At 45.3% G+C, this 21,223-nt stretch overlaps 4 non-coding genes across 4 annotated transcripts; 3 read left to right on the top strand and 1 right to left on the bottom strand.

Annotated features, from left to right (window-relative positions):
- Positions 1 to 5,478: 5,478 nt before the first annotated feature.
- Positions 5,479 to 5,573, bottom strand: trnaf-gaa (transfer RNA phenylalanine (anticodon GAA)). Its single transcript has 2 exons — positions 5,536 to 5,573; positions 5,479 to 5,514 (listed from the first exon to the last, which is right to left on the bottom strand). It is a non-coding gene; the product is annotated as a tRNA-Phe (tRNA).
- Positions 5,574 to 7,734: 2,161 nt separating this feature from the next.
- On the top strand, positions 7,735 to 7,824 carry trnar-ucg (transfer RNA arginine (anticodon UCG)). The gene is given in 2 exon segments: positions 7,735 to 7,771; positions 7,789 to 7,824. It is a non-coding gene; the product is annotated as a tRNA-Arg (tRNA).
- Positions 7,825 to 12,344: 4,520 nt separating this feature from the next.
- Positions 12,345 to 12,417, top strand: trnat-ugu (transfer RNA threonine (anticodon UGU)). Its single transcript has one exon. It is a non-coding gene; the product is annotated as a tRNA-Thr (tRNA).
- An 8,354-nt stretch (positions 12,418 to 20,771) lies between these two features.
- trnai-uau (transfer RNA isoleucine (anticodon UAU)) lies at positions 20,772 to 20,867 on the top strand. The gene is made up of 2 exons: positions 20,772 to 20,809; positions 20,832 to 20,867. It is a non-coding gene; the product is annotated as a tRNA-Ile (tRNA).
- Positions 20,868 to 21,223: the final 356 nt, after the last annotated feature.

Here is a 21,223-nt window from a genome sequence, read left to right as displayed (position 1 = left end):
GTTTGTGAGTGTTTTCCTTCCTTGGTTACTGAATGGTGAAAGATGTTCTGAAATACACACATGTGAAGTCCATTTCCCTGTATTGTGTGTGAGATGTTTTTTGTTAAAATCCGTTCATGTGGATAAAACGATATCACCATCGCCACACCCGCGCTTAGTCAGCAATTTCTACTGAACAATACTGGCATAGAGCGTGGTCGAGTGGCCTGAGCCCGGACAGTGATGCTCCAGTATTGTCAGGGCGTGATTCGACTTTCGTCACTAACATACTTTCCATAGACACGGAGGGATTGGAGGCTACTATTACTTAAATGTCACAGTCAAAAAAACACACTCACACTTTGTATATGCACACTTGAGTTTAAAAATAGTGGCAGAGAGCAGGGGTGGTATTAGTTAAGGTTTTTTTTTAAATTGAGGCGGCACATGGTGTGGTTGCAGGATAAATAGACACACTCACACCTTGTATATACACACTTGAGGTTGTACAATAGTGGGGGACACTAGTTAAGGTTCTTTAATGAGGCGGCACTATTTAGGGTTATATGATAGAGTGGAGCAGTAGTTACCGTTGTGTTTTAGTGAGGTGGGCAATTTAACAATTCAACACATGCAAAACACAAAAACTTATTTAAGCTTTGACTGACTCGGTAAACATGTTCGGATTCCCTTCAGTCTGAAGCACAAAGTTATCGGTTGATTAATGGCGAATAGAATAACTATTCATCTTCTTTGAAGAGTTTGCTGTGGTTCTCGTAATTAATACAGTAAACTGTTTTGTAAAAAGTGAATTCTCTGAAACCAGAATCGAATCCGCCTCCCGCACTGAAAACATTTGTTGACCGCTGTCCTCTTCTCAGTTGTTCCTATAGTAATTTACAGAGCTGAGTTTCCGTAGTGTAATGTTTAGCACTCTCGCCGAATACGCGAAAAGGCCCTGGTTTGAAATTGCGTTGAATTATTTTGAAAACATTACTCATTAAAGACGCAAAATTTCAAAAGTTGAAGAATTCATGTTGAGGTTAAATATGAATAAAATACAATATCTCACAGCCTCGGTGTATTCTTTCTTTCTCTGTACAGTTCTACTCAGACAAACATCACACAGATACCGGCAGTGTCTCTCCCTCACTCCCAATCCTTGCTCTGACGATGTCGAAAACCCCTCTCAAAGCTGCACATTCAGTTGATTTGTGAGAGATCATTAATGGAACCTGCAGCGATGCCTTTGTTAATAACAATAGGTTTTAAATGCATTTCATCAGCGGCAACAAAGCCATCAGATTTTCGCTGTTCCCCAGCTCCCGGAGTGAGTGAAGCCGCGACAAGCAGCAACATTGAGGCCGCCTGTCCGGCCCCGCTCTCTTCAATCACCCACTGCCGGTAGAAAGCAGCCAATGCAGCCTCGCATTCCTGCCCCTCCCTGGGAAACAAGATGCCACGGTCCGGTCAAACCTCCCCATGCACCGAGCACATGGGCAGGAAATTTTGGAGAGATTGTATCCCAGTCACTCAGCCTACCGGAAACATTTAACGAAGTCCGGAATGAGTGAAAATGTATTTGGGTTTTAATCTAGAAATGAGAGAATGTGACCACTGCAGCCAGGAGTCGGGAGTCTGAGGCGCTGCGTTCACGTCACGTGGAGCCGTTGGTTCCAATCCCAGTCCTGACGTTCAGTCCTTTACAAAGACGGAACTATTTTTGATGCATTCGGCTGGATGGGTTTTACGGCGTTGTTGATCTGTTCCTTCCAGAAAACGAACCTGACCTGCATTCGAATCCTAACCAGGGAAACTGCTGCAATTTTCCTTCAAGCAAGCCGACCAACGCTGCCCTTCCTGCTTCTCCCTTTGAAATTTAGGTCACTTTCGCCGCAGACAAGCTGCTCAAACAAAATAACATTTACTGCAAGAACACGAAAGACTTGTTCAGAGAATGAAAGCACCAAGTGCGGGGAGGCATGAACATGGAATGGACAGTGAGGGGAAATACTATCACAAGCTGCTGGTGTAACTGTGTCCATTTCAAAAACCCACCCAGCTGATCAATGCATCTCCTTGGAAAGGTGCAAGGCAACGCCGGTCTCTCAGGCCTCATTTGAAGGAAGTGACACTCACATTTTCTGCCAGTTTCACCTGCCATCTCCTTCTGTTTCTCTCTGTTACTTTCCTCCAGCTTCCTCTTTTCCTCCAGATGCCGGGGAATTAGATGTTCGAAGCAGATACTGCGGCTGAAAAATAAACCTTTACGAGGAAAGCAGGGAGAGGGGAGGAAAGATGTTGGGCATTGACAGACGATGAATTTTGCAGATGCCAGGATAAATAGACACATAGATCTCATCTCCCTGCCTCTCTCAGCTGCTGAAAATCGTAATGCTCAAGAGATGTTCTCACTGCCCCAGGCCCATTCTCCCGAGTCACACTGTCCCTCCGATCCTGCACACGTTACTTAGCTTTGAAACTGTCCATCACCCCTGTGCTCGCTGATCTACATTGGCTTCCGGTCCGCCAATGCCTCGATTTTAAAATTCTCATCGTTGTGTTCAGATCCCTCCGTGGCCTCGCCTCTCCCTATCGCTGTAACATCCCACAGCCCTACAACCCTCCAAGATCACTGCGTTCCTCAAATTATGACCTCTTGTGCACTCCTGCTTTTAATCGCTCCACCATTGGCGGTCTTGCCTTCAGCTGCCTGGGCCATATCTGCAAAACCCGACTTAAACCCCTCCGCCTCTCTCTCCTCCTTTCTGACGCTCCTTCAAACCGACCTTTTTTGACAAAGTTTTCGGTCACCTGTCCGAATATCTCCTTTTTTGGATCTGTGTCAAATTTTACCTGATGACGCTCCTGTAAAGCGCAGTGGGACATTTTATTATGTTAAAGGCGCGATATAAATGCAAGTTGTTGTTAATTGTAAGCTCTCCCACCATTTAAAGAAGTCAGGGTATGTCAGTTATCCTGGTAACTCCGAACCATCTATTGCTGCACCTGGTTCACCGTTTCCATCACCAGCCCAGGTGCACCGTCTCGAGAGGATGCATATAGTGAGACTGAGGGTATCTCACAGGGTGAAGCACCGAGCACCAGTGAGCAGGAGGAGCTGGAAATAATTATGATAATTACTGTTACATAAACTTTGAACAGCCCATAACTTAAACAATGACCCAATATAAACCCAATCGCCACTCCCTGTGTTGATATACTCAAGTCGTGATTTGCACGCGGCCGAATGGCAGTTGGCGACATGTGTCCTCTTGGAAACCGATCTGAAAGATTATACAATATCACCGGTCGGAAATGAGAGTATTTGATGGGAGCGTCAATTGTGCCTCGCTCCAGTGGCGCAATCGGTTAGCGCGCAGTACTTATATAACAGTATCAGGCTCGGGAAGTGCCGAGGTTGTGAGTTCGAGCTTCACCTGGAGCAGTTTAACTTTTTGCTTCATGAACATTTCCACCGGAGTTCAAGGGACAGCTGCTTTGTTCCATGAAGTATCTCCTTCTTATTGTTCTCATGTGGGCACTTCGGGTCCTCTGGCCGGCCGTATTGCAATAGCAGGTGTGAGTTTATTTGTTAATAGGCGGGAGAGGGGGCGATTGGCGACAGCATGAAATGGCAAAGGAGGCGGCACGAGATCTTCAAATCTGAAGATCCGAACACACGATTCTTCTTTTCGTGAAACAGACATTCTTCTGTTTGAAGTGTCGCGTTGGAAAATTCGGAAGGTAATGTGTTTCCCGGTGTCACTGAGTAACGTGTGGAATTATTCCGCTTTCAGTTGTTGATCCGCTAACAGGTCGAGAGACCTTTTCCAGCTCCGGTGTGGGACAAGTTTAGCTTTTGAGCCACTGGGTAAAGTTTTTATTTTATTGGTGTTAACGAATACCAGGACATTTGGCACAAATAAGAAAAATTGTAAACTCACGAGTTTTCTCTCCATGTTTCTTACATCAGGTTCAACACAAACACGGATTCTCCTCAAAACGTTACTGAGAATTTTATAAAACGGACCCTCACCCGAGTTCGACGCCCACAATGGAAAATTCAGAGACCGACCATGAATCTGTATGATGCAAACTTACGAATAGCGACCCTGGATAGTTCAGTCGGTAGAGCATCAGAACTTTAAGCGAAGTAGTGAACTTAGGATCGAGGATTTAAGTCCCGACTCAGGTTGTTAGTTTTACAACAGTTGGCAAGTTCTGCCTTTCCAGCGGAACAACAACTGCGGGAGAGACGATGCCTGCCATGTGTTGTCAATATGTTGACCTTTGGTGAGCATTCTCAGAAAAGGGCTTTGTTCTTCTCTGATCAACATTTTTACCAGAAACATTTGGACAGTAGATGATCAGTTAGAAAGACCACTGATTGCCCGTTCACACCACCCGTCCCTTGTTTGCACAGATATTGCTTAATGTCTAAACTGCTTCAAGTAAGTCTCTTCCATAATTATCTGGAAATGTTTGGATTGGTGCAGTTATCTGTAGCTTGTCAATTGGATGGTGAACACTGAGTTTAGTTGGGCTGATCTGATTTCTTTGTTCCAATAAATTAGATACCTTTTAACCGCGACCCACTCCGTGCAGACACTTCCGGCATCATCTCCGTGGGCGGTAGAATGCAGAGACATTCAGCGCTACAAATCCGTGCTGCCTCTTACCGAATCTCGGGAACAATGTGAACCCTTTCAGCCTCTCAGATGCCGATGTCTCCAATGTCATCTTGTGAGCCAGAACCCCTGGTGGCATTACAGTCACTGAAGTTCGCTTCACTTTCCCAAAGGTTTGCTCCAAGAGAAAACAACGAAAAATAAGGAAAAAGTGAGCATTTCGTCATTGGTGGCGAAGCAAAATCGCTGCTTTCATTCCTTCCAATGTTTGTCTTCCTGCGGGCTCTGAACCTTCTGCACTCCGCTATTTTTATCACATGACCAGGAAGTGAAACAAGTTGAATGTGAAAGTTGGAACAACAAACTGGATCAAGCAATAGGCGGGGGTGGTGGGGGCGCGGGGGGGGGGATGGATATTGGAAAACAAACAGCCAAGCAACGAAAAGTGGGTCAGCTGTTATATAAGAACATAAGAAATAGGAGCAGGAGTCGGCCTTACGGCCCCTCGAACTTGCTCCACCATTCAATAAGATCATGGCTGATCTTCGACCTCGAATCGATTTTCCCGCCCGATCCCCATATTCCTACACGACACTTCAAACAGAAGAATGTCTGTTTCACAAAGAGAAGAATTGTGTGTTCGGTTCTTCAGATTGAAAGATCTCGTGCCGCCTCCTTTGTCATTTCACGCTGTCGCCAATCGCCCCCTCTCCTGCCGATTAACATCTAAACTCACATCTGCTTTGCAATACGGCGGGCCAGAGGACACCAAGTGCACACATGAGAACACGAAGAAGGAGATGCTTCAAGGAACAGACCAGCTGTGTCTTGAACTCGGGTGGAAATATTCAGAAGCAAATGTTAAAACTGCTCCAGGTGAGGCTCAAACTCACAACCTCGACATTTCTCGAGCCTGATACTATCATTTCAATACCGCGCGCTGACCGCTTGCGCCACTGGAGCCACGTATGACCAGCAGTCTCATCAAACACTCTCATTTCCGGCCTGTGAGACTGTATGTTCTTTCCACCATGTTTCCAATTGAACAAATGCAGCCAACTGCAGTTCGACCATGGATGTTTTGGTGGTCGAATTCTTGCCTGCCGCACAGGAAGCGAGCGTTCCATTACCGCCCAATGCAGGAGCATTTTCATTCTGCATTCATGACATCGCTGAATTGGGATCAATTCATATTCAGCTTCAATCTACACAACATCTTGAGACATTTTCTTTTCTCCAGGTGTGTTGCGTCCACTTAACCTCGGATTCTGCACGCAAAGGGTGGAAGACGTTTTGAACGCTCTTCTGCTGACCGTAGTTGATGCAAGCTCATTTGTGAATGTTAAATCTGAGATTAATAGATTTCTGTGAACGAAGGGTATGAAGGGATATGTGGCAAAGGCGGGTATATGGAGTTAAGTCGCAGGTTCACCATGATCTAATTGAATGGCGGAACAGGCTCGACTGGCTAAATGCCACTGCCACTTGCTGCTTCCTGATATGCGCCACCTTCTCCTGCAAGAAAACGGGATGTGTGTCTGTGTGATTTGCTTGTCATGCTTGGATAGCTGCCAGTGTGTATGACCTGTGATATGTGGGTGGGCGGCTCACAACAGTGGTCATGTGTAAGGGTGAAAGGAAGCCTCTGGTTAGAAGAGTTGAGTACCGATGGAAAGGGTTTGTTAATATGTGGGGGATGGGGGGTGTATTGCGTGGTGCAGTTGGTAGGCGAGGCCACTTGAGAGCTGACCTCACTCGCCTTAACGACTCATGTAAGAGCATTGAACTTCTTCCTGCACTGCATCCAAGTCCATGCTCCTGTGCGCCTGGCATTGACTTCCGCCCCCGCTGCCTCCCGCTGCCTTTGGATGTATGTCTGGAGGGCCTCTTTCCCACCCCCTCCATCACCCCTCACTCTGCGGTTATTGGATGTTCCTCCATCTATCCAAATCTTGCACCATGGTCTCTCAGCGTCAACAGAGACCCTTGGCGCATGCCCTCTCCAGGCCTGGAACCAACTCAGATTCATGACCAAACAATGCATTATATTGATGTTGCTGAAGGGATAAATATTGAACTGGTCTCCGGGAAGAACGAATCATCTTTTAAGACGGAGACAAGGTGATTGTATCAGTTCGAGTTTTGACCTTTGTAATGTTTTTCTTTCCTTATTTTTCTTTTCTTCAGATTCCAACTGATCAGAAAACTGACAACTGAACTCTCAAAGAGTTTTAGATAAATCTGTCACTCAAAATATAGAATGTTATAAATAAAGAAATAAACCGGATTGAGACGGTTCACTTCACTTCACTGAAACGTCTAATTCCGGTTAAACCGGCGCGGCGGAGTCACAGCAGCTCATCGCTGATCTGCACCTCAACTCCATTTAGCGAAATAGAAACTGGAAATCTCATGTTTCGAGACGAGTTTACTAATTCCCTGAAAAATGATTATCACTAAAATAGCAAAACATTCCCTGCCCTGATTAAACACACAGCAAGGGGATGTGTCGAATATATGGCAAGAAACCCGCGATTTTATTATTACACGGATAGAATCCCGTGCTCAATATTAACATTAACACTGAGCGCCAGGTCTGGATCTGACCCGTTTACCCCGTGGTGCGGGACCCGGTCCGCGTTTGTATTAACCAAACACAGAAAATCAGAATATAATAATCGCACCCAGCAAAATTGGGGATTGTTCGTATTTTACAAGACGAGATGAGACCACTCGGCCCGTCGGGCTTGGATATTAAATTCTGTTCACATTCTCCGCTCGGTGTTGTTCTCCGTGTACATTTTTCGTTCACCGATTTGTCTTGTTATTTTATTTCCCCTCTCTCTATTTTGCAGGCTGAGTGCGAAAGAGATTCGATTTGGAGGCTAAACACTTTGATCAAAGATTTGAACATTGTTTATTCTGATTGTAGGTTTCTCGGAGACCCAGCGGGAGTTCAGTTGTCAGTTTCCTGATTAGTCGGAAACAGGAGAGCCAACTTGCTCCAAGAAAGAAAACAATAAATGAACAACATCAACAAAGTGAAAGTCAGTGAAAGATTCAAGCAGAGTCTTAACCACCCCTGGCCCTGGTTTAAGATCTTTTGCTGAAAGTTTGTAGCAGCGGCCGCGTAGCCTAATGGATAAGGCGTCTGACTTCGGTATTAATCGTCGATGTTATCAGAAGATTGCAGGTTCGAGTCCTGCCGCGGTCGTTTTTACATTCCTTCCAACGTGCGCCGTTACTGTTTGACACCGGGCCGTTTCGAACAGTGACTGACCTCATTGAACGGAATCCATAAATTCCTTTCCTTGCAGAAGTTGGCCCGACACATTCAACATTGTCGGTCTGGGTGCTCGGGCAGGGCATCGTGCAAAAGTGACTTTGTTTCTATTGTTTGGATTCAGAAATGGTCGAATAATCCATTCTGCTCTGTCCGTGTGGGTCGGAATCCCATCCGTGTCGTTATTGTATTGAAATTTTGTTGCGGCCGTACGTAAGTTTTGTACAATTAAAATGGTCTTGAATGATATTACTATCAATTCGAAACCGGTGTTTTAAGTCTGTGTCCCTGGATTGTTTATATTTTGTTTAAATGGAGAGGGACAATTGGAATTTTACACCTGCTGTAATGAGATAAAGGTCGAGTGGAGAGGACGGATCGGAGATAAACCTTTCTGTCCTTCCGTGCTGCCTGTGGGGTTGACAGCGAATGAAAGATTAACGGGAAAAGCAAATGAAAAGGGAGCTGGAACATAAAGGGTTAACTTTATCCATCAGGATGAAATCGAATTTCAAAACTTTTTACAATCTTGAACCTGTCCAGTTATTAGATTTGAACCAAGTCTGTACATTTTTTCTGTTAAATTTAATTCCTCCGCCCGCTCTTCATGACGAAAAATTAAATTTGGAGGGAGGTAGGGTCCAGATTTGAGCCCACGATCTCTCTCATTGTTAAGAGTCTCCCGTTTTGAACTGGAATCCCACCCATGGCTCGGTTCCCAGTAACTGCTGCAGAGATTGAAGGACTTCGGTCCCTCCTGAATCTCCTGCATTTCACCATCTCCCGATTATTCGATCGCTATTTGGGAACATGGGAGAAAGTCTGGGTTTAAATCCCGAACATTTAAATCCCCAACAATTCTTCTGTTTAACCCATTCCACGGTGTCTTTAGTTAACAATAACCTCCCGAGCGCAATTGGAATCCAGTCCGCAGTTTGTTTCCTTCTCTGTTCCTGTTCTCCCTCGGTGTCTCCAAAAGACCATTCACTGTTTGGATCAGGAGACTGGGTTTAAATCAGCATTCTTGTAATTATCTGCTGCACCCTCTCTAAAGCCTTGATATCCTTCCGAGAGTGTGGTGCCAATAATTGAATACAATATTTCAGCTGAGGCCTAACCAGTGTTTTATAAAGGTTTAGCATAACTTCCTTTCTATTGTACTCTATGGCTCTAAGCCAATGATCCCATATGCTGATTTAACAGCCTTCTCAACTTGTCCTGCCACATTCAAAGATTTATTTACATAGATCTCCATATCTCTGTGTTCCTGCACCCGATTTAAAATTGTACCATTCGATTTATATTGTCTCTCCTCATTCTTCAGGCCAAAACTTATCACTTCACACTTCTTTGCGTTAAATTTCATCTGCCATGCGTCTGGCCATTTCATCACTCTGCCTATGTCGTCCTGAAGTCTGTTACTATCCTTTAAATTGTTTATCACATTGCCGAGTTTCGTGTCACTTGCACACTTTGAAATTCTGCCCTGTCCATCCAAGTCCATGTTGTACACTATCTATTTCAAGCCGACGCGATCAGGCCTTCTTTACCAAAATCGTTTTCAATGCGTGACATTCATTATCAAGTAAGACTTTGCAGAATGTATGAGGTAAGAAACGACATTGCCGTCTGTATGTGCAACGTAATAAAGTGCTTCCTGATTTCACCGTGAAAATCCGAGCTCTGAATTATGTCCCGCCCCGTCCCCATCACCGGAGGAAATAACTTCTCTGCATCTACTCTTACGAATCGTTTTATCGTTTTAAATACCTCAATCAGATCAACCTTTCAAACTGAAGGGAATACAATCCAAGTTCATGCAACCTGTCCTCATAATTTAACCCTTTAAGACCAGGTAAGACCTGGTGAATCTGCGCTGCACCCCCTCCAAGGCCAATAACTCCTTCCTGAGGGGCGGTGCCAAGAACTGAACGCAGTTCTCCAGATTTAGTCTGACCAAGGCTCCATACAACTGAAGCATAACTTCCTCCTCTTTATATTCCAGTCCCTTTAACCTTTTTGATTACCTTTTTTTATTGTCCAATCGTTTTTAGTGATTTGTGTACATGGACACACAAATCCATTTGCTCCTCCACTGTTCCTAATCTCTCGACATTGAGACCATTTTCCGATTGATTGGATCCAAAGTGAATTACCTCACACTTCCCCACATTAAACTCCATTTAACACAGTTTTGCGAGTCACTTAATCTGTCTCTGTCCCTTTGTAACTTCCTGCTCCCACCCACACAGGTAACTGTGCCACCGATCTTACTGTCATTTGCAAACTTTGATATACAACTCTCTATTCCTTCATCCAAGTCACTCAGAAATATTGGGAGCACATTCCCGAGTGTTCACTGAAATCAGGTACCTTAATATTTTGAGGAATCCTTGAAATCCCACGGTGTTTCCCCACAGGTTTCAGTGAGCGCTGCAGTAAATCTCGTCCTCGCGTCTTTATTGAAAACCGTCAGTTTTTGCTGTTCAATCAGAATTGTCTTTGCATCCCGTGCTGGCGAGTCAGGGATTAGTGTTCGAAGAATCAGGAATAGGATCTGGAACCAGATCTTGCCGACTGCGCCACTGGAGAAATATGAGTTCGATTTTTATGATTGATCCGCTCGATCAGATTGAATTTGACCAAGAAACAGGAAGCGGTTTCGGTGAAACTGATCCGAGGGGGAAGCGCGAAGGTGGTTGAAGCGATGAGCTGCTCAGTGATTGGATCCAGCCCGTGTGGCTCGGGATCCCGGTCTGGTCTCGGTCGCCGACACTGTTTTCTTCCTGATTGGTTTCCCTCTGCTTTCAGCAATTGCCTCAGGAACGACCTTTTATATCTGGATTCAGCACCAGGCAGAGAGATAGAAACAACTGTCTGGTGTTTATTGACCTGATCGGGAGGTTAATGTCACCGACGGCTGATTCACTGAGATCTCCAGGCCTGTGCTCTGCCGCCATTTGCTTTGGTTCCCTTTTCGACGCTTGTTCTCCACGGGTGAAGGAGACAGATTTTCTCTTTCACCAGTTTTTTACAATACTGGACCGGTCCCATTTTCTCTGTAGATAACTGGGATAAGTGGACAGAGCAGGGACAGAGAAAGGCTGTTGGATCCCGGAGCGGAACAAGGTTTCACTGTTATCGGACCAGAATTATTTCGTTATCATTATAATCCTGCAATTGCTGGGACCTCGAGCCAAAATGATGCATTCACAGCGTGCGCCATTATCGATAGGTAAATGTTGCAGAAAGTGAGATACGGGAATTTGTGATTTGCCCAATAATTTCTGGAACATTTCCGCCGCTCCTCCGAAAGGCTCGGTTGAACGATAAAAGTTGTTTTCGTCGCTCAGCCCACGGTTGCCGTCAACGGCGATCGCCAATTCGCTGTATTTACGCAATTATTCGCGCCGCAGCCAATTACGATTGGACAATGAAGGTAAAGAAATTATGAGGCAGCAAGAAGTGACTGAGAAAAGTCACATACTTCAGCCTCTCAGCTTCTCTCCTGCCATCTCACTCTCAGGCTCAGTCTTTTGTTCCTTTTCAGTCGAGTTTATTTCTGATCCCTCCCATCTTCCTTCCTTCTATCCATCACTGCCATCTTTCTTGGAAAAATACGTTCCTGCCGTCTGCAGCTATGAAAAAATCTGAGACGCCAATTGGTGATTTTTCACTTAAAATGGAAGCGGAGTGGGACTTAACTGGGATCCGATCTCCGGACTTCTCATTTATCAATCAGTGAAAACCTCAAAGTGAAAATAAGACCCGAAGTTCAACGAAACGCTGGCAATTGACCATGCAGCCATGTGAAACTTCGCTGCCACCCACAGCCGATCAGCCATACTTTCAGACGCTTCCTGTTCATTCAATCTCGCTTTCTATTCCGATGTACAGCATCATTGAGTTGTACACTAATTATTTCAAGTGAACAATATCAACGTCTCTTCACGAAATTTTGAATGTCCAACTTGTCTTATCCAGTAAGACTTTCTAAAATTAAAATGATCTGAAGCAAAATTGCCGTTTGTGTGAGAATAGGTACACCGGGTAGACTAGCGCGAATACACATTTCATAACGTAAAACAAACACACGTTAAACTATTGTGCAGTAGTTGTCGGAGGTCAACCACAGGAGGAGGTCAGGGCCGGGTGTATCACACACAGTACTCACCAACATTTCGTGGGAAGAGATCAGAAATGCAATAGGGTAAGACCAGATAGTTTGGGGAGAGTGTGGGATTAAAACAGGATGAATAGGACTAGATATAAGATGTGCTGACAGGGGATAACAAAGAGAAGGTCACGACTGATATCCATGGTTTCTCAGGCTGAGACCGTTGAACAAAAGACCGATGTTATTGCGCAGACGCTCTGAAGGGGAAGGCTCAACAAAGTCGCTTGACAAAGGTATCAATACCATAACGTTGGGAAAGATTTGTACAAATGTGGGCGCCGTGGCTCAGTGGTTGAAGCACCTGTCTTGTAAACAGGGGATCCTGGGTTCAAATCCCAGCGGTGCCTTCAAGTTCATGTTGTTTGTTTCTTTGCTTCCATTTTTCCACCCGTTGTGCTCCAGAGAGCAGCGAGATCAATGTTTACTCTTCCTCATTGGCAGCCTCCAGAAGCCCTTCGTTTTTGCTTCCCAGCCTCTCTGTGTTGACTGCCGATTTAAATTAGTTCCAGAGATTCCCATCCACGGGTTTCCAATTGCAACGAATCATCTCCGTGAGGTTAAAGTGCCCCCTGCTCCTTTATATTTCCATTAAATAATAAAAATCAATTGCGGAATAAAAATTCAGCTGTTCGCTGATATTCTGTATTTTCCCAAATCAAGTCGACAGGAGGGAACGAATCTTTCTGTGAGGACGTTGGACAAACTGATTCTCGGGGAGAGCTAAACATTCATGGTGGAGATTAAACACAGACCAACACCGCGGGACCGCTTCTGGTCAACGACTTTAATTCTTAAACCAGAGTTGTTTTAGCGAAGGGATTGAATAGCTGGATTCTAAATCTAAGGGGATTCCGACCCGCCGGTTTAACCGGATTTACACGGTTCACTTCACTTCAAGAGGAAAACATTCGACAATTTCAAAAGTTTCATCCCCTGATTCTCGAGACCGGACAGGAAGTGAAATTTCAAATTGGTTTTTCAGTTCGAGCAACAAGATTCTTCTCAATATAAGAAAAACGGAGTGTTTCAAACTGCAGGGAGTGAATTAACCGCAGATTCGGAGCCAGCGCTCTCCAGTGTGTTCTTATCTACAACACTCTTAGAATTATAGAGTCATAGAATGGTTCCAGCACAGAAAGAGTACATTCGGCCCTTCGAGTCCGTGCCGGCTCTCTGCAAGAGAAATCCAGCTAATCCCATTTCCCCGCTCCATACTCGAAGCTCTGCATTTTTTCCCCTTCAAGTACTGATCCAATTCCCTTTTGAAAGCCACAAGTGAATCTGCCTCCACCACCCCCTCAGGCACTGCATTACAGATCACAACCATCGCTGTGTCAAAAACATTTTCTCATGTCGCCTTTGGTTCTTTTGCCCATGACCTTAAATCTATGTCCTCTGGTACTTGATCCCTCCGCCAATGGGAACAGTTTCTCTCTATCTACTCTGCCTGGACCCTTCATGATGTTGAATACCTCGATCAAATCTCCTCTCAAACTTCTGGCTCAATGGAGAACAGCCCCAGCTTCTCCAGTCTATGCACGGAACTGAAGTCCCTCATCCCTAGAATCATTGCAGTAAATCTCTTCTGCAACCTCTCTAAGGCCTTCACATCCTTCCGAATGTGCGGTGCCCAGAACTAGAAACAATACTCTAGTTGTGGCTCAACCACTGCTTTATAAAGGTTCATCATAACCTCCTTGCTTTTGAACTCTATGCATCTATTCATAAAGCCCAGGTTCCCGTATGCTTTCTTAACCGCTTTCTCAACCTGCCCTACCATCTTCAATGATTTGTGTACATAGACCCGCAGATCTCCCTGTTCCTGCACCCCTATTAGAATTATACCGTTTAGTTTATATTGCTTTTCCTCGTTCCATCACTCTTCCCTTCCGCCGATAATTCTCAGGACTGAAAACTCAGTTTAATTACACCGACTTATCATTTTCTAATTTATCCCGTTTCTCTCCCTCTCTGTCTGTATCGAACGTGGTTTCCTCACATGTTGCGACCCCGCCCGCACTCCTTCCGTCTCTGTGTTCAGACAAAGGAACTGGCTGAAGTGTCACATTATCCTGGGGGATTTCAGCGTGTAAGTGAGGCTTCCGCGGACACTGGATCCCGTTCAAAGAGTTTCATCAAGAGGTGTTTCAATTCGGTGAGATGATCTTTACTTCCTGGAGATTATAATGTCCAGACGGGCAGTGAGACTGAATGGAGTCTGAGTGCTGAGATTGGAATGGGAGGCCAGCAAATTCACTTTGGTCTGGCCATGTTTTAATTTCTTCTCTATGAATCCCCTGAGCTGGAGATCAGCCTCCTCCTTGAGAGCGATTCGCCAATCCAGATCAGAGGGAATTAAGTGTCATGAAAGTCGAGTGGGACTGGAGCCCCTTGTTTGACTAATTTATTCGAGTTTTTTGAGGATGTAACCAGCAGGGTAGATCAAGGGGAACCAGTGGCTGTAGTTTACATGGATTTTCAAAAGGCATTCGATAAGTTCCCACATAAAAGGTTGTTCCATTAAGTAAGGGCGCATGGGGTTGGGGGTAATATATTAGCATGGATAGTAGATTGGTTAACGGAGAGAAATCAGAGAGCAGGGATAACGAGTCATTCTCAGGTTGGCAGTCTGTAATTAGTGAGGTGCCACAAGGATCGGTGCTTGGGCCTAAGCTATTTACAATCTATATTAATGAATTAAATAAAGGGAACGAGTGTACTGCATCCACCTTTGCTGACGATACAAAGCTCGGCGGCAAAGCAAGTTGTGAGGAGGAGACAAAGAATCTGCAAAGGGATATAAAAAGATTTACTGAGTGGGCAAGAAGGTGGCAGATAGAGGAGAACGTGGAGAAATGTGAAGTTATTCACTTTGGCAGTCAGAATAGAAGAACAGAATATTGTTTCAATGGTGAGAATCTATTAAAGGTTGGTCTTCAGAGAGACTTGGGTGACCTAGGTCATAACATTTATTACGTGGGTACAGCAAGCAATTAGGAAAGCAAATGGCATGTTGGCCTTTATTGCAAGGTGGTTGGAGGACAAGAGTAACGAAGTCTTATTGCAGTTGTGAGGGCTTTGGTGAGACCTCTCCTGAAGTACTGCCAACAGTTTTGCTCTCCTTATCTAAGGAAGGATATACTTGCCTTGGAGAACGTGCAATGAAGGTTGACTAGATTAATTCCTCCGATGAGAGGGTTGTCCTATAAAGAGCGGTTGAGTAGAATGGGCCTAAACTCTCTGAAGTTTAGAAAAATGAGAGGTGATCTCATTAAAACGTAAAACATTGTGAGGGGGCGTGACAAGTTAGGTGCTGAGAGATTGTTTCTCCTAGTTAGATAGAAATGAACCAGGGGCATAGTCGCAGGACAAGTGGTCGGTTATTCAAGACTTTGATGAGGAGGAATTTGTTCACGCAGTGGGTTGTGAAATTCGGAATTCTTTACCCCAGATGGCTGTAGATGCTGATTCATTGAATATATTCAAGGCTGAGATAGAACGATTTTAGGACTCTCGGAGAATCAAGGGATATGGGGATCGGGCGGGAAAGTGGAGTTGAGGTAGAAGATCAGCCATTATCTGATTGAATGACGGAGCAGGCTCCAGGGGCCGTATGACCGACTCCAGCTCTTGTTTCTTATGTTCTTAAAACAGGAAGCGTCGGGATGGCTGTTTGCCTTCCATGAAGGACATCGGTGAACAGCTTGGGTTTTTATTACAAGGTCCCACCCTTCAGTATCATTACTATGTAGCCGTTATCTAAAATACAACGCTAGTGGGATTTGAACCCACAACCTTTAAAACCGTTTCATTTACTCACAATGACGTATCCATTGCGTCACAGAGCTAAAAGCAGCAAGGTCAATTTTGCTGAGTGCTGAACCGACCGGGCAAGCCGTTCGGTAGATTTGCACTTCCCACAGATTTTCCGTGGGGTTTCACACGCACGTTTTTATCAGCCAAACATCTAAACAGAGCTACAGAGCTACGACAGCAGACTGAGAGATGGGGGTTGAGGGATATTGTGAGAAGCTTGATAAGTGGGTTGAGAGGCATGGAGAGAAGGACTTAGTTGGGTTTGATGGATATGGTGAAAACTGGGAAGCTGGGGTTAGATGGAGAGTAAAGCTCCCTCAACAATGTCCCGTCAAACACTCACAGGGCAGGTACAGCACGAGTTAGATTACAGAGTAAATCTCCCTCTTCACTGCCCCATCAAACATTCACAGGGCATGTACAGTACGGGTTAAATCCAAAGTAAAACTGCCTCTAAACTGTCCCATCAAACACTCCAAGGGCAGCAGCACAGAGCGGCCGGGATATCACAGGATCATTGTCGGTGCAGCACAGGAGGAGGCCATTCAGCCCCTCGAGTCCGTTCAGCCATTCAATTAGATCTTGGCTGATCTGTACGTAGGAACAAATGGAAGCGATTCATCTGGTCGAGCCTGTACCATCATTCAACTATAAGGAACCGATCCCACCATCAAACTCACCATGGACGACTCTTCAGAATCGTTTTTTTTTTCTTGGACACACAAATCTCCATCAAAGACGGGCATCTCAGCACTTCACTCTACCGCAAGCCCACGGACAACCACACGAAGCGCCACCGATCCAGCTTCCACCCAAACTCCGTCAAAGAGGCCATCCCCGATGGACAGGCACTGCGGATACACAGGATCTGCTCAGACGAGGAGGAACGCGATGGACACCTACAGACGCTGAAAGACGCCCTCGTAAGAACGGGATATGACGCTAGACTTGTCGATCGACAGTTCCGATGGGCCACAGCGAAGAATCGCATAGACCTCCTCAGAAGAAAAACACGGGACGCAACCGACAGAGTACCCTTCGTCGTCCAGCACTTCCCCGGAGCGGAGAAACTTCGCCAAGTTCTCCACAGCCTTCAACACGTCCTCGATGACGGCGAACACCTCGCTAAGGCCATCCCCATGCCTCCAATACTCGCCTTCAAACAGCCACCCAACCTCAAACAGACCATCGTTCGCAGCAAATTACGCAGCTTTCTGGAGAACAGCGTCCACGACACCACACAACCCTGCCACGGCAACCTCTGCAAAACATGCCAGATCATCGACACAGATACCACCATCACACGAGAGGACACCACCCACCAGGTACATGGTTCATACTCCTGTGACTCGGCCAACGTTGTCTACCTCATACTTTTCAGGAAAGGATGCCCCAGAGCATGGTACATTGGCGAGACCATGCAGACACTGCGACAACGGATGAACGGACACCGCACAAAAATCGCCAGACAGGAGGGTTCCCTCCCAGTCGGGGAACACTTTAGCAGTCAAGGACATTAAGCCACCGATCTTCGGGTAAACATTCTCCAAGGCGGCCTTGGAGACACACGACAACGCAAAATCGTCGAGCAGAAATTGATAGCCAAGTTCCGCACCCATGAGGACGGCCTCAACCGGGATCTTGGGTTCATGTCACGCTACACGTAACCCCACCAGCGGGAAAAAAAAGTTATCTGTTTTTAATACAACTGGACATTCTCTCTTCTCTCTCTCTGCCTTTCGGGTCTCATTCTCTTCTTGTCTGTGTAATTTGACCCTTGTGTATTCAGTATACTGGGACATACTGTTTTCCGTGGCTAACCTGTCTGAACACCAACGACACCTTTGAATCCCAGCTTAATATAAGATATGCGATTTGAGAACCTCTCATTCACTGTCTCACCTGACGAAAGAGATAATCTCCGAAAGCTTGTGATTTTCAAATAAAACTGTTGGACTATAACCTGGTGTTGTAAGATTCCTTTCATTTTTCCACCCCAGTCCATCACCGGCATCTCCACATCATCATTCAACTAGTTCCTCGCTGATCTGTACCTCAGCTCCATTTTCCCGTCTTTTCTCCGCACCCTCAGACAACCTGAACCAACAAAAATCTCTCGATCTCAGTCCTGATATTTTCATTTCATGGAGTCACCACAGCCTTTTCGGGGAGAGAGTTCTAGATTTCACGGAAAAGCAGTGCCCGTGACAAAAGCTGCTCTCGATCTACAAACCGCCTCCTCGATGTACCCGGTTTACTGGACGGGCAGAGAAATTGAGGAGCAGCAGATCCTTACAATTGTTGCGCTCAGCTCTAACACTAAACAGCAACTCCCCAATGTTAGAGAAAGAGATTTCATTCGACATTCTAAGTCCCTTGTATTTGAAATGTGCTGTTGAGAATACAGCACGTGCAGACAAAGGGACAGGCAGAAATGCAGATTTGGCAAATAACAACGCAAAATAGATCCTCACAAATTAAACACATCGTGAAATGAAATGGGGAAAATGATAAACAGTAACGATAATAATGAAAATAACGATAATAATCCTCATCATCATCATATTGGAATTAATCCAGAAGGAGAATTAATTATGGGGAATGTCCGTGGAACGAGTTATATCATAGGTCAGAGCGCAGTAGATCAGCATCACCTCAAGATTTCGGCCACCTCGATGCACCGGTAGCTTCCAAAAGCCGTTTTATTTCCTTCTTTCTGAATCCAAACAGTGTGAATTAAGTGACCGGTACAAAATGTCCTGCCCGTGCACCCAGATCGACAATGTTGAAATCGCACAGTCAGGAAGACAAGGAATGTATGTATTTACGTCAAGTCTTTTCTGGGACAGTTAGAAATGGTCGGATGTAAAACAGTTCCGACCCATGTAGAACACGTTATCAACCAGTGTGAAAACCGACCAGAGCAGGACTGGAACCTGCAATCTTGTGATGACATCACGATAAAGAGCGAAATCAGGTGCTTTTTTTATTAGACCACGATCACCAAATGATCTAAAACTCGGAACAGTGTTCATTAAAGCCTTTACTTCATTCTGTCTCTTGCTTTCACTTTGTGGATGTTGGTCATTTAATTGATTATCTGTTCTTTTACCAAGTTGGACTTTCAGCTTCCGAAATCGAAATAAATCTTTCAGAAAACTGACAACTGAACTCCCGCTCGGTATCCGAGAAATTTACAATCAAAATAAATTATGTTCAAATAATTGATCGAAATGATTAGCCGCCAAACCGAACCTCTTCCACACTCAGTCCGTAAAATAGAGAGAGGAAAAGACAAATTGGTGAACTGAAAATCTAGACTGAGAGCAACACAGAGCAGAGAGAGCGAACATAATTTACTGCGGGCCCCGACGGGCCGAATGGTCTCTTCCTGTTCTGCAAAATACGAACATTCTCCAATTCCACTGGGCGTGATTACTATTTTCTGATTTTCATTTGGTATTAAATATGAACGCAGTGTATTTGTGAGAGTGTGTGAGTGTGGTGGGGGTCCCGGAACCTCGGGGTAATGGGTTCGATTCAGATCTGGCGCTCAGTGTTAATATGTGTATTCTCACTGTTTATTAGTTAAATCGCGGGTTTCTTGCTATGCACTCAACACATGCCCTGTAATGTGTGTTTAATTTCTGCAGGGAATATTTTGCGAAATTGGTAATATTCAACTCGCGGGAATTTAATAAAATGGGAAAGAATTATTTTTGCCAAAATGAGAGGGCACGGAATTGGAGCGAGCCATTTGACTTGGGTTGAACATTAGTTGGGATGTAGGAGGCAGAGAGTGGGGATAAAGTTTAGGTATTCTGATTGGCGGGATGTGACAGTGATGTTCCCCAGAGTTCTGTTCTGGGGCTTCAACTCTCCACCATATTTATTAATGACTGCGATGAAGGAATACAGGGTTGGATATCCAAGTTTGCAGATGTGACTAAGTGAGAACGGACAGTAAGTGAAAAGGGGAGCAGGAAGTTGCAAAGGCGCATAGACAGATTAAGAGAATGGACAAAACTATGGCAAATAGAGTTCAAAGTGGGCAAGTGTGAGGTCATCAACTTTGGACACGTAAATCGGCGAATTTTCTGAATGGTTGGAAGCGAGGGATTGTAGAGGAGCACAGAGATTTGGGAGTCCAAGCACATAAATCATTGAAAGGCAGGTAGAGAAAGCAATTGAAAAGTCTCAACTCTTGTAACCAGAGGCTTCCTCTCACTCTTCCACATTACCACTGTTGCAAGCCGCCCACCCACAACTCATAGGTCACACACACTGGCAGCTATTTAACCATGACAGGCACATCACTCAGCCACACATCCCGCTTTCTTGCAGGTGAAGGTGGTGCATATCAGGAGGCAGCAAGTAGCAGTGATACTTAGCCCGTCGATCTTGTTGCACCATTAAATGAGATCATGGCGGATCTGTGACCTCACTCCATGTACCCGGCTTCGCCCCATATCCCTTAATACCCTTGTTTCACAGAAATCTTTCAATCTCAGAATTAGCATTCAGAAGTGTGCTACCATCAACTTCCATCTGCAGAAGAGCGTTCCAAAACGTCTCCCACCCTTTGCGAATAGAAGCCGAGGTGAAGTGAAAACAACACACATGGAGAAAAGATGTTGTGCAGATCGAAGCTGAATATGAATTTATCGCAATTCACGCAATGTCATGAATGCAGAATGAAAATGCTGCTACATTGGGCGTTAATCGAACACTTGCTTCGTGTGTGGCAGGAAAGAATTCGATTTCCAAAACACCAATGCCCAAGTGGCAGGTGGCGGCATGTGTCCACTTGGAAACCTGCCTGAAAGAATATGCAGTCTTACAGGCCGAAAATGAGTGTGTTTGATGAGACTACTAAACCAACGCGGCTCCAGTGGCGCAATCGGTTAGCGCGCGGTACTTATATAACAGTATTCAGGCTCAAGAAATGCCGAGGTTGTGAGTTCGAGGCTCACCTGGAGCAGTTTAACCTTTTGCTTCTAACATTTCCACCGGAGTTCAAGGGACAGCTGGTCTGTTCCCTGAAGCATCTCCTTCTTCGTGTTCTCATGTGGGCACTGGAACATCAGGGTGAACTCTATGACATATCACAAGTGTTGTCAGCAGCTAAACGTGTTTACAACGCGCAAGACGCATCATGCCACCAGCTGTTTGAACTGGCCGTCCGCCACAAATGCACTTGTTCATGCCCCAGTATAACTATCGGGGACTTTCCAGACTCTGAGGACTTCACCGAGGACTGCGAGTGAATACGGTGCCTTGGAGAACCACAGGCTCAATTACCAGCCGTCGACTTCAGGGGTCCCCGACGGGCAGACG

This window comes from Heptranchias perlo, unplaced genomic scaffold (assembly GCF_035084215.1).
Source record: "Heptranchias perlo isolate sHepPer1 unplaced genomic scaffold, sHepPer1.hap1 HAP1_SCAFFOLD_133, whole genome shotgun sequence".
Lineage (NCBI taxonomy): Eukaryota > Metazoa > Chordata > Chondrichthyes > Hexanchiformes > Hexanchidae > Heptranchias > Heptranchias perlo.
Note: the sequence above shows the minus strand (reverse complement) of the source record. Positions and strands in the feature narration are given on the sequence as shown.